Consider the following 15,063-nt stretch of genomic DNA (forward strand, 5'->3'; position numbering starts at 1 on the left):
ATGGTCGGAAAAGATTGTTTTTTTTTTATAGTCTTCTGGGGAAAAGTTGCAGGGGGCTAGGGTTGGTGAATACGATGACTGCAGATCAATGCGGTCTGGTTTTATGTCAAAAAGTCAAGAACAAGCGGCGATGTTTAAGCGAGCGTTCTGTTATTTTCAATATGGAATAATCTTGAGAATTCTTTGATCACACCAAAACGCGTCTTATTAGTTTGTCTTTTAAAAACAAAGTACTCCCCTAAAATGGCCTATTACAATTAAATCAAAATAAATAATAATCTTTTACAATTAAGTATTAAAATTCTGAATTCATTTGTAGTGGTGTTTTACTTACCTACACTTAAATAATACCTACGATATTTTTTTTTGTCTAAAACTGTTATAATTTTTTTAAAGCATTTATTTATGTAACTAACTACTTTGATGTTGTATTTTATGTATATTTACGTATATATTTTTTTTTTTTTTAAATAAAAACCTTTATAAGCATAAACAATACATTTAGTAGAAAAATGGAACACTTAAAAAAGAGTCTAGCTCTTGTGTTTGCCAAGTTTACAAAATAACATAAAAATAAAACATAAAATGCAAAACAAAATAATAAAATAAATTAAAAATTGAACAATTTAAAAAATTGAGAAAATATACAACTAAAACAATATTAAATTAAAATACAAAATTTATAAACACGGGCACATATTAAACATAAATCTCTTTTTTTCAAAATACAGTTAATGTTAGTTATGTCATAAAGCTATATATATATTTAAAGCATATAATAATTTGTTTCTCAAAAAAAAAACAGTTTTTTGTAGACATATATATAAAACCAATAGTTTGCCTTGTTATAAATACAAAAAAACACTAGAGTTTTAATTTTGTACCTGTTATTTTAAAGCCTTCAGGGCGTATAAAAATAAATAGATCCGATAACAAAGAATACGACATCCGTTAATATTTTCACTTGTACATTTTTGAGTTTCAACATTTTTAAAATTAAATTAATACAACTGTAATTGGAGCACCGTGCAGTGCCTTAGGCAGCTCTGGAAACATATATATATATATATATATATATATATATATATATATATTTAAATAGTGATAACGATAAATTTCAATATTATGCAAGCAAGCATTCAAGAAGCAAGCGGTGTTTTCACTCTTGACTCACGATGACGCACTTGCCATGTCCGCTTAGATAATACTATAATTTTACTTTCTGTAAATTCAAATAGATTTTATGATTGTTTAGGTTAAGTGTTATTAAATAATACATATATATATATATACATATATATATATATATATATATATATATATATACTCATTAATGCCAATCTGTTAATGTTAGGGCTTCTATAAGGTTGTTGGCTGACTTAAAAAAAACACCATACGTCAATATCATTGACATATTAACATACATAGACATGCCCTGATCCTTCAAAAATGAAGACACTTAACTCATGTTCAAACGCTCAGTCATGTCCAAATCGTATTAAATCGTTTTTCGACCGCTAGCCAGGCGTGACATTTAAAACCGAAACCAAAATGCCTGATTGTGTCATAAATACGAATTTTTATTAATAAATATTGTTTCTTGAGAGATTAACAAAGCTACAAAAAAATCATATTTAAACATAAACATTATTTTTTGTAAGCGCAAACTAGACCGGGCGGCGCAATTGTGAAGCTTTTCTTACTGGCAGGGCTGCACTGATAGGAAAACGCTTTCAAAATATAAAAAAATTGAGTTGAAATTATTTATGCCTTCTCCAAAATCCAGTTGAAAGAAATAAACGTGTTGAAGTTATAGGGAATTTAATGAAAGAATTTGATTGCGATCCACTAAAAACGAATGTTGGTTGTTAAAACGTTGAAATACAATATTTTTTACTTACCAAAAACGAGTATTATTCAATTATATACATGGTAGCGTAAACATGATCATTGAATGTAGCCCCGGTATAAATTAGTGACTATGGGTACGTTTTCGTGTCACTACTTTAAAAAATATTTTACTCCATGGGGCGGGTCAATTTATTAATATGTCAATGATAATTATGTAAAACATATTTATGTAAGTAAGCATAAAACACATCAAATAAAGTAATACACAAAAACATATTAAAGCCAGAAAAGAAGGCCTTAAAAAATATGAAATACAATAGGTAAATATCACATACTACGTATAACGATAAAAAATAATTAAATAGATTTCGAACAATTAATTGTATATTCCTAATCAATATGGATATTGTGGAGAAATGTTTTCATGCGTAAATTTAAAAAATATTTTTTTTTTAAATACGTCGCTAGAAAAACGCACCATGTTAAGCCTTGACAGTTGTGACGTCAAAATTCATGACAATGTTCTAAATAAATTTGAATGGTCAGAGACGAATAAATATGAATCGTGACGTATTAGGGGAGTAGCCAATGGAATGACCGTTTTTGCGGGAATTCAAAATCACAAATTTAAAAATATTTTTTATGTTACTAATACTAAGTAAAAAATATATTTTTTTACTGGACTGTAACCTTTTTCCAAATTCAAGGTTTCTATCGCAGAACCCATTTCAAAAGGGATTCTGCTCAATTTAACATTTCGACTTTAAACATTTAACAATGTACAAAACTTCCTCAATTTAAATTAAAACGATTCGGGATAATTAATCACGGGACGCGGTATACAAATTACGAATCGGTTAATTTAATAAACGAAATCCCTTGTTATCCGGGGCCTACCCTTGACCTTTTCCCCTATACTTAATTATCCCAAATTAGGTATCGCAGAATAAGCATCCTCGAACATTTAATTAAGTTACATAACGCATTTCTTATAAAGGTGAGAATTCACAATGAAAGAGAAATATTTACATTAATATACATACACGGTTTGACGAAAAAAATGTTTTTTTTTTCATTTCGTTAGCGTGCTAATGAAAAAAGCAAAATATTTTTAACGATATTTCTAAATTCTGTTTTATTCCATTTATTATATTCTGTTATATTATATTGTTCTGTTCTGTTCTGTTTTGTTCAGTTCAGTTCTGTTCTGTACTGTTCTGTTCTGTACTGTACTGTTCTATTCTGTTCTGCTCTGTTATGTCTTATTCTATCCTATCTTATTCTCTCATACTCTGTTCTATTATATTCTACTCTATCCTACTATATCCTACTCTATCCTACTTTATCCTACTCTATCCTATTCTAACCTACTTTTTTCTTCTCTATCCTATTCTATCCTACTCTATCCTACTCTATTTTACTCTATCCTACTCTATCCTACTCTACCCTACTCTATCTTACTCTATCCTACTCTTTCCTACTCTATCTTACTCTATTCTACTCTATCCTACTCTATCCTACTCTATCCTACTCTATCCTACTTTATCCTACTCAATCCTACTTTATCCTTCTCTATCCTACTCCATAAACCTCTATCCTATTATATCTGTTATATTCCATTCTGTTCTATTAAATTCACTATTTAATTCTATTAAATTCTATTTTATTTTAATAAACTTACAGAATTTATTTTCTGCAAACATTATAACGAAAATGACAATTATTTTCAATGGCCCTCAACTAGTAATGAAACAATAAAAGAAATGGCAAAGACAAAAAAATTATATCGGAACTTCACTATGGGATTCAGGTTAATTATTGGTGTAAAGAATTTATTAAAATAAATATTTATTTTATAATCAGCTTTGCGTTCAACTCCAGAATTGTTTAAATCATTTTCTATTTAAAAAGCGTTGATTGGCACTTTTTGTTTCCAGTTTTTTAAAATTTAACATTGCTAAGTAACAAAGGCGTCAGCAGCAGCAATAACTAATTGGCCATAAATACTTTAACACAGTAAAATTGGTTACGCTATTTTGATTTTTGAAATTTCGGGTAACACCCTAATGACTTTTGTACACGTATGTACTAATATTATAATCGTTACCAAATTGCTTCCAATAATTTCAAAACGCACGTCTCTCAGAAATTCGATTACAACACAACAAAGATGATAATCATAACTATTATTTACTCTGATGTATTCGTAGTAATTGAACTTAATCTAATGATTCACGTAGGTTTTGAAGAGCACTTGCCTTGAGAATAAGCTTTGGCAATTGAAACCCGTATGTTTGAGATAGACATTATAATTATAATGACGAGTTGAAGTATTGCGTTTTGCAAAAAGACGTTCGTCAAATTTACACGCAGGTTTTTTACTCATTTTACCATAGGAATTGTAACATTCAAATATTTCAAATTTTTAAAACATTTACCTGAATTTTTACATTGTCAACAAAAAGCAGTATTTTGCATCACATCTTTGGACCTATTAAAATAATTTTATTTATTTGATTCATACTACAATATTACCTTTGAAAATTATTATTATTTCTAATTATTTTGTGTAATTCTATAATTGAACATATGTATGTATCTAGTATGTATTTTGATTGAATTACCTTATAAAATTAAATGTGTGTCACACTCAAAAGATTTTTATCTGTGTTAAACTGTAGGTCAAACGTTTTTTTTAGTAAAAACTGATAGTTTTTAAGACATAAAACTCTCAATAAAATATCCAAATAAATATGAAGCTTAAAATGATTCAATTTTTTTAAAAAACATTAAAAAAAACATTTACCATAATATATAAATCAACGTCAGAGTATTTGCGTGCGAATAAATAAAAAATAAAAAATTGTATATTATTCAGTTTATTGATTTAAATCTGATTGATAAATATGAATAAACAATGAGCTAATGTTTTGTTTTAAATAACGTTTTTATTCTTTTAAATATATTTATTTGTTATTCATTGTTTTAATTATTGTCTTGCTAGAACTTAAATCCATTTTAATTCGGAATTTACTTGCGAGTTTCAAATATCATTTTATACGTTGATTTTTCAAGCATATATTGCAAACAGATAAAATTATTAACGATGTTTTGAGAATGTCCAAATGTTTGTAAGTAGGTTGGTTTTTTCCCCTAAGAAGTTTTTTTATATTATTTTTATTAATCAATATATTTCATAAACGGTACATGTTTTTTTTCTATACATATAAACTTTTATAAATCTAGTAAATGTAACTCATCAAAAAAAGAGACTAACTTTTGTACTTGGAAAGTAACTTACACTGTTATAGTTATTTATTTATTGGCATCTAGAATCTAGTTATCTGTTAAGATTTTAATTTGATTCAACAGAGGGGGAAAACGTTTTTGAAGAGGGAATTTGGAAGTTTAGGAATTTACATGGCTTATGACCTGTCATTGGCTGGTTTAAGTTGCCACTTAACACGCTGTGCCGTTTTTCGTTTTTCCTCTCTGTTGCTACAAATTTAGAGATAAAATTATCTTTAACTTTACTATGTTTTAATTAATACACGTAAATTAACAAGAAATTCTTACAACATGCCGTATTACGTACAAACAATATGTTATGGCAAAACTAAACACCGTTTTTCTATTTTATCGCTGATAAAAAGCAGTGTATGTATAAAATTACGGTCCGCTTGGGAAACAAAGTGGTTGACTTATGAATCGCTCAGCTTATTGATCGCCATTTCACCGAACACAAATCAATCAAAAACGCAACATATTGATTTTTCCACGCTGAATAGCGCCAGGGATATAAACATTATTCCATTTTTAGTGAATATCATTCATCAAAAACAGTGTTCATCAATTTTATTCATAATAATATCAATATGATTCATTTTGTGAACGTTGAAACGTTAATATTTTTTACATATTAAAACAAAAGACGGGAGTGTTGTCAAGGTGCGGAAAGTGTTGACCTCGCTCTTTCATGACATTGGTCGTAGGGAGTCAGAAAAGTTGATGCATGCCACGGGTTGCAGATTTTTACTGGATGTCGAAAATAAAATATGAAAATAAGGAATAATTTAAAAAAATATATTTATAGATGGCAACCATAAAGTTTCGCATAAATAAATTGTCTATGTTTTTATGAATGTGTGTATATGTATTCGCAAGAGTATGTATGTGTGTTTGTATATATGTGTGTATATATAAATATATACATATATGTGTGTATGTGCGTATGTATGTGTATCAAAATGTGTATACGAATAAGTTTATATTTTATTTTTCTGTGCTCTCTATTAATTTGTTAACTATTATCATATATTAGAATGTAATTGCCTAGCTTGGAACAGGGTATGTACCTTTATTAGCTGGGCAAAGTGAACGTCAAATTGTATTTTGATAAAAGGTGTAAATAAATAAATAAAATAAAAAAAATAAATGTAAAAAACATTTTTGAAAAGACATTTACTGAGCTAATGACCTGTCAGGAGTTAGTTAAAGTTTCCAATTAAAACACTACGTAACAATTACCATTCTGCCTATCTCTGAACGTCTATGTTTATTAAATTTTTAATCTGTAAATTTTTGTGAAGTTGAAAAACTGAAAATTTTATTGATGATAATAAAATTCATGTAACCTGCGTACTAGGAAAAAAAATATTTTTCAGTTTTATACTGCTTCTGGGATCATTTGGAATATGTTAATCTTAATAACTCCCAATAGGATTCAATCCAGTTTTTGTATAGAAGTGTATGAAAAAACTCAAAATATTGTTCTAAATATTTTTGTTTCGTGAAATTTTTGAACCATTGACTTGGAGATTATTCATACTAATATTATAAATGCAAAAGTCTGTTTGTTTGTTTGTGTTTCTTTCACGAATTAACGGAATGACCGACGGACATATTTCCTGGCACAGGGATAGCCTAAGAGGAGTGAAGTAAAATAGGATATTTATTTTTCATTCCAAATTTTAATCAAATACAATGAAAAATAAATTAGTAACATTATTTAAAATATGTAGACGGTAAGAAGGAATGTCAAAAGTCAAAATGTATTATTTCAATTTATATAATTGACTTGCTGTATATGTTAATAGTAAGTTTGGTTTGCTTTTTGTATTATTATTGTAAATAATTATATGGTTTTAGCAATGTTCGAGTATTTCCAAATGCTTGCAGACTGGCTGTATTTTCTCCCTAGGGAGTTATTCATATTTAAATTTATTTCAACAGAGAGGGATAACACCTCTGAGAAGGGAATATAGAAGTCTAGGCATTTACAGTTCTTATGACCTGTCATTGGCTGGTTTAAGTGGCCACTTTACACACTGTGTAACATTTATAATTCTGCCCATGTTTCAACATCCACATTTCCTCAAATCTTCCATCTGTTGACTTTTGTGAAGTAAAAGAGCAGAATGTCGTAAGAAAGTCGTAAGCCCTGTAAATGCCTAGACTTCCATATTCCCTTCTCAGAGGTATTTTCTCTCTCTGTTGAAATAAATTGAAATATGAATAACTCCCTAGGTAGGAAATCCAGCTAGTCTGCAAGCATTTAGACATACTCAAACATTGTTGAATTACTACCTGGTAAAAGAAGAAATATAAAAATTGGAAAATTGTTTTCAAGCGTTGCCTAGTAGGTGATTTGGTTCAGTCGGATGAATCTCACCCACATAATAAAGGTTTCATCTCTTTTACTTCACAAAAGTTAACAGATGGAAGAGTTAAGGAAATGTGGATGTTGAAACATAAGCAGAATGGTGAATGTTACACAGTGTGTAAAGTGGGCACTTAAACCAGCCAATGACAGGTCATAAGCCCTGTAAATGCCTAGACTTCCATATTCCCTTCTTAGAGGTGTTTTCCCTCTCTGTTGAAATAAATTTAAATGTGGTTTTAGTTTTGTGGTAGGATTTATTATTTGTAAACATAATAACAATGCTACGTCGCCGAAATCTGACAGATTATTGTATCTCTTTCATATCGACAGTTGGAAGACCAAGCTGATTTAAATTCCGATACTAAAATAGATTTTTTCACCGGGAAAGTTCTTTTTGGTAAACAGAATCTATTATTGATAAACAACACAGCTTATTAATTACCGAAATAATTTCTCTCTAATACCACGTGAGTAGGTAAAAGCTAGTTCATTGTAATTCAAATTAAATAAAACCCTTTGTTTTAATTTATATTTTACTTTAATTTCTCGTATCCTAAAAAACGTTAATTTTGTTAAATTCCACCATGACTCCTTGACCACTCGCGAACACGCTTTGGCCTTCTATCATTCCATCGTCAGACATTCGAACGATATGACCTGCCGTTGGAAAAAAGTGTGAAAGACACACGGCATATTAACCCAGAAAAACATTTTGTGCATTTTAACAATAACTTATAAATAGTATTAATACCCATTCTTTTTATTTAAAAAAACATCTCACAATGACTGATGGGTCAAGAAAGAAAACAGTTAAAATACCTACAGATGTAACATAGTTAGATGGACTTTTTATCTAAAAACATTTTTTATTTAATATGTTTTTTTTTATTTCTTTATTTTTTGTATTGTGCCCGTTAATCCCACAAAAAAGTATATGAAGTCATTAACTAAAAAAGAGTCAAAATCTTGACCAATTTACATCACATAGTTTTTGGTTGCTTTTATTTAATTTGGACAAAAAAATATATAATCGTCAATGTTTTTAAATATAACTGGAACAAGTGGCATTCAATGTTCCGATCCGCCGGTTGCGAAATAATAATGTGCTGTTCCTCGATCAACACAGCATAAACTATGGCTTGCGTGCACCAATGTCCCGATTGTGTCGTATTGTAAACTCGAGACAAGATCTGGACTTTGTTGGTGTAAGTCTTTATAGATTTTAAAATTCACTAAGATAGACCGGATCTTGTCTTGAGGTAGTAACTTTTATTTTTTTGTCCCAGCTTTAATTTAATTTTATTGTATTTTATTTTATTAGTGCTTAATGTTTGGATAATTTATATAGCGCCATTTTTGTGAAAATCACCTCAAGGGCGCTGTAAAATAAATAAGTATCCCAACACGTCTTGCAGCTAAAGAACGCATGGATGGTTGGGATTCTAGTTCCTCGTCTCCAATTATGATATAAATAGGCTAGATAACAGAACATCTTGCAGCTACAGAGCGCATGGACAATAAGAAATCTAGCCCCTATTTACCTTTTTATTTGACAATGAAGTTTAGAGTTTAAGCGATATTTTAAAAACGAAATAAAAAGCAAATTTATAAAATTAGAAGTTCGATAACAACAAGTCTCGCAGCTACTGAGCGCATGGACGGTTGAAATTCTAGACCCCATTCACTAAATTTAGATGTTTGATAGTTGATAAAATTTACATAATATGATAGATAACATTACAAAAATCTCGCAGCTTCAAAACGCATCGACAAATGGAATTTCAACAACTGTGTAACATTCACAATTCTGCCCATGTTTAAACATCCACATTGCCTCAACTCTTCCATCTGTTGACTATTGTGAAGCAAAAGAGCTGAAACCTCTATCACTCAAACCAGCCAATGGAGGGTCATAAGTTTATAATATTAGAAATAGTTTATTAGAAGAAGTCATAAGTTTATAATATGCTTGTATTTATTATAAGAAATTGTATTTACCATTGTTAGAATGGACTGCATAAGTTCGTCAAATAAATTAAGACAGAACTTTGTAAACATTGTCTTAAAAAATGTATTTATGTGTATTTAGAACATTTAAGTTTGTAAGTGAAAATTCTTGATGGAAGTTCATTGTAATTTATTATATAAATAAAACACGAGTGATACTTTAATCCACAAATTTGGAATATCCAGTGACCGGTTTCATCGCTTTCGCGACATCTTCGAGACTGGTATCTTTATTAAAAAGTTAAATGTATTTATACAGAACAGAGGTAAGGATACACAATTCAAAGTTATATGTAAGTAAATTAAAAAGGTTATTTTTATCTTAAGGATCATTATTAACAAATTTTCTATGGGTTAACTAATGAATTGATATAATGCTATTTTAATGAATTTAAGTATTTTATTTTATTTTTGGTGTCTCATCCTTCGTGAGTGTGGTTTTGTAAATAATGATTTCTGAAAAACAAAGGGTAAAAAGTCAGACTGTCAAAAAGTCAGAAAGTCATGACTTTTTACCCTTTGTTTTTCAGAAATCATTATTTACAAAACCACACTCACAAAGGATGAGACACCAAAAATAAAATAAAATACTTAAACTCATTAAAATAGCATTATATCAATTTATTAGTTAACCCATAGAAAATTTGTTAAAAATGATCCTTAAGATAAAAATAACTTTATTTAATTTACTTACATATAACTTTGAATTGTGTATCCTTACCTCTGTTCTGTATAAATACATTTAACTTTTTAATAAAGATACCAGTCTCAAAGATGTCGCGAAAGCGATGAAACCGGTCACTGGATATTCCAAATTTGTGGATTAAAGTATCAGTCGTGTTTTATTTATATAATATGTGTATTTAGATTTTAATTTAATCGCAATTTTTAACATTTTGCTTTGGTTTTAACGCATTGTGTTAAAACACGTATCCATGTTAATTTTTTATTGACCATTTTATCGGATTATTGCCATTAATATTATCCGACCCTATAAAGAGGCAATAGGTGTTCACCGTTTAATGAAACCCTTTGCTCTACGTGACACATAACTGTGTACGAGGTATTTATTTTACTGAATCTGATAAATAGGGAAACACGAGAAAATTATATTATCCGTGAAATTGGGGGCGCGTTCAGAACACCTGGTGTTACTTCAGATAAGCCGAACGTAATTCTGCGGATTTTATTACAATGATAATACTGGTTGATTTCGCTTTAATTTTGTATTCAAAATGGCCAGTTTAGTTGACATCTGCGACCATAACTCTTAGAGAAGAAAATGTGTTTTCTAAATTTGCCGTTAAATTAAAGCTAAAATAATTTGAATACTTATAATCAAAATGAGCTGAATACAAATATATAACAAATAAATAAATAAAAATGAATCTAAAGTATCTTTAATATTTATTAAAATACGCATAGACCGGTTCGTAGGCTAGGTTTAGAGTTGTTGCCTACTATTTATTTATTCACCTTGAATTTGATCTTTTTATAAAATTATAATAACGGCAGCGAAAAAGTTTCAAAAATATTTTTGATTTTTATTCAAATATGTCAAAAAAAAAATAGTTAAAAGTATCAATAAATAAAAAATAATTCGTATCAATCCAATATTAAGTTTATAATAGAAAGGTACCTAAAATAACCAAAATAAAAGAAACGAAAAAAAACTTACATTTAAACGAGTTTGGAGTTTAGTTTTGCTACAAAACAACCGCTATGAATTTAATTCTTATTTATGTTCGAAACTAAAATACTGGATGTTTAAATTATATTAAATTTATTTATTTATAAATCCTTACAGATGAAATTCACTTAACAAAATGTTTTTTCTTTTTTAAAGACATATTTTATTGTGAATGATAATATTTTTAACGTCTTTTGTAGACGTGGTCTGAGTCTTTTGTTTAGTTGTGTCTGATAGTTTATTGTATAATTTAAGTCCCTGGTTTATTAGTCTCGACTGTCCTTGTCTCGATAAAGAATGTTGCATATGATTTGGTCTTATATTTTCGTATCGTGTCCATGTTTACAATAATTTTTTTCAAGTTTTAATTCTTCGTCTACAATTAGTCGCTAATTTACGAATAAATTTTAATTATTCTAATTGAAAAACTTAAGTTATAACAAATTGTTTTGTTTTTTAAAAGAGAACTTCAGTTGCTGTTAGATAATTATACATACCAATGGTCATCTACTTATTTATTATAGAAATAAAAGACAAATGATATTTTATCCACAAATTTTTAATATCCATTTATTACTCGTCTTTTATTTCTATAATTAATTACAATGAATTTCCATCAAGAATTTTCACTTACAAACTTTTAAGTTTTATGTGATTAACTAACAAATTACAACAGGGATAAAAAATACCTTAAATAAAGGAATTCGAAAGCCTAGGCATTTATAGGGCGTATGACCTGTCTTTGGCTGGTTTAAGTGGCCACTTTACACACTGTGTAACATTCACCATTTTTCCTATGTTTGAACATCCATATTTCTTCAATTTTTCCATCCGTTGATTTTAGTGAAGTTAAAGAGCTGAAACCTTTATTGTTGTGAAGAGATTCATCTGACTGAATTATTTCACATACTAGGCAACGCTTGAAAAAAAAATTCCAATTTTTAAACTTCTTCTTGGACCAGTTGGTTTCATTACAAAATTTGAGTTTGTCCAAATGTTCGTAGACAAAATACTGGATTTCACCCCCTTGGGAGTCATTAAGATTAACAAATTACAACAGGGATAGAGAATCCCTTAAATAAGGGAATGACAGGTCATAAGCCCTGTAAATGCCTAGCCTTCCATAATTTTTTTTCAGGTATTTTCTGACAAACAGGTGTGTTTTTTTGCACAGTGTAGTCGTAAGGGTCGGGTAAGGTGAGTTTTTTTCTGTCCTGTACATTCGTAGGAAATAAAAATAATTGTGCCGTAAAGAAGAGTGCTAAAAGAGTTAGAATTGGTGGTTGGCGCACTCGTTGACGATGCTTGAAATCCCGGCTACAATTCCTTTTTCTTTTTTTGCCGCTCCTACCGAAGGTTAGCGATCATTATTTTGAATTCGATCCTGGGCCAGTCTAATCAACGCTGATGCATCCGGCACACCAAATCACTGTCTAAATTTTTTGAGCCATGATGCTCTTTTTTATCTTTCCTTCCGCACAATAAGTTGGAAAAACATACTTCTCTTCTTGTATTTTGTTCATCAGTGAGACTGACTCTACATTCCATTCAGAAACACCGGCAATACAAAGGCTTTTATTGCTCTCCATCTTGTGCTCAGACTCCGATCTCGGTTGCATAAAAGTTTCTACAGTTGATAGAAGATTGATCTCAAAAGCTCAATTCTGATCTTTATTTCCAATTGTGGATTCCACTGGTCATGTGACCAGCGTAGTGTCCTAAATATTGAAAACGAATATTCTTTTTTGAACGTAGTGATGCAGAAAGCAGCCAGCCATATAAAAATGAAACTGAGATAATAGCACTTTTCTGAAATGAGTGAATTATCAAATCTAAACAACAGTTGGAATGTTTAACAAATGATAAACAATGAACACATAAGTTTTTTTTATATTACAAACAAGAATCTAATTATGTATTTGACCAGTTCTAATGATTTTTTAAAAATCATAAGATTTTTCCAGAGATGTGGGTGTTTTCTGCAAATTGAGAAATGCTTTTTTTGTGATCGACACCATTTTCAGAAGGTGATTAATACAGTTTTATGTATAAAAGCGGTCTAGCTGTTTTTAGCAAAACATAGAATTGACCGTTCTGCACCCGATAACATCACTATCTCATTTTTTCAAAATGGTGGTTTGACTGCTTTCTGCATAACTAAGTTCATTTATTCCACTACTATCCATAGTAAAACGAATGTTAATGCGTCTCCGATAGCTGGCCTTTAGGGCCTTTAGGGCGTTCATTTTTAATGCGAATTCCTTCCTTGCATTATTTTCCTTGTCTACAAGTTGCTATAGATGATAACCAGTATCAGTTTTACTGGCAGAAAATCATTCAGTCTTGTCATCCTGGCAGGGTAGATGTCAATTTTTTTTTTTTAAAGTTAATATATGCCACAATATTTTATTTTTCTTAGACTGGCACCGGAAGCGTGAGGCTGATACTTTTATATAACAGATGACCGAAATACACTACTTTTGGTATTACAAAACGGTTCCCTATGCACCGCTTGGTGCGGATGAGAAATTGTGATGATGATAACTGAGGATAAATTCTAAAGAAAAATACATTTATTTTTATAAAAGACAAATCTAATTAATTATTACACCCATAACGACACATTTTCATAGCATTTAAGCATGTCCGCAAACTTTCCTTTTTCGCCACAGTGGATATTAGTTTAGGATATACGACCCTTAGTCCCTAATTAATCAAGCTTGAAATTCCTCACCAAAGCGGCACTGAAAAAAATGTTATAAATGTAGCAAATAGCTGTAAGTTAAATTTTTTTTTTAAATATGTATGGATAAGTATTCATTTTTATTAATATAAATTTAAAACTCTGTTATTAGTGTTACACATATACATTTATAATGTTGGAATCACGTCGGGGTCACCACTGTTAAAATCACGATTTGATATAATGGGCACTAGTAACACTTGACACTTTCAACACAAGCTGCCAGGCCTACCAATGCAGCAACGCAACACACCTAAAAAACTTAATTCAAAATCTCCCCGCATAGCACTGATTTCAATTGTCTTCGAAACAACATTTTTAACTACTTTCTACATTTAACGTTAATTAACTTCAAATCTCTCAGTTTTGATTAAACAGTATTGTTCGGTATTCAATTTTTAGTATTTTATTAAGTAATACTCAATCAAGTCAATAATAAAACCGCATTCATATTTATTTTAAATATTTTATTTAATACACGCAAACACAACAAAATTCGAAAAGTCGAAATTCTATATAACTAGTATTTTACACGAAAACAAATTCACTTCAGTATTATCTTATTTAAGTTATTTAGTATTTTTAATGTTCAAAGTATTAATTTAAAATTAAAATTTCTTGCCTCTATCATACTTTTGCATGAACAATGACTAAAGCTCGTATTACATGGGTAAGAACATGGACCAGATCTTGTGCAAGGTACTGTGTCGTGTAATACAAAACTGGACAGCAGGGGTGAATCGTCCATATGTTTAATCGAGTATGCGCAGCTTATCATTATATTTGACTATCAATAATCATGTTTATATAGTAATTGTAATTATGGGAACATAAATCAAACAATTTTTATTTTATATGTTCAAAGCATGAACGTTGTGGTCAAACATTTTATTTAATGTTATTAAATATTAGGACTTAACCGCTTACCAGCTTTTTATGTCCACCAGTTTTGAGACTTACCCGTCTTTTTGTCAGGACACTCACTACACCAACATGCAAATACTTAAATACACTGTCACCTTTTCCGTCACAGTAAATATAGTATTTACAAAAAAAATACATAAATTACATGCAGAGTTAAAGGAATCCAAATACCACCATGTCCGAACA

This window comes from Micrasema longulum, unplaced genomic scaffold (genome assembly GCF_059751315.1).
Source record: "Micrasema longulum isolate JH-2025_06_02 unplaced genomic scaffold, ASM5975131v1 h1tg001335l, whole genome shotgun sequence".
Taxonomy (NCBI): domain Eukaryota; kingdom Metazoa; phylum Arthropoda; class Insecta; order Trichoptera; family Brachycentridae; genus Micrasema; species Micrasema longulum.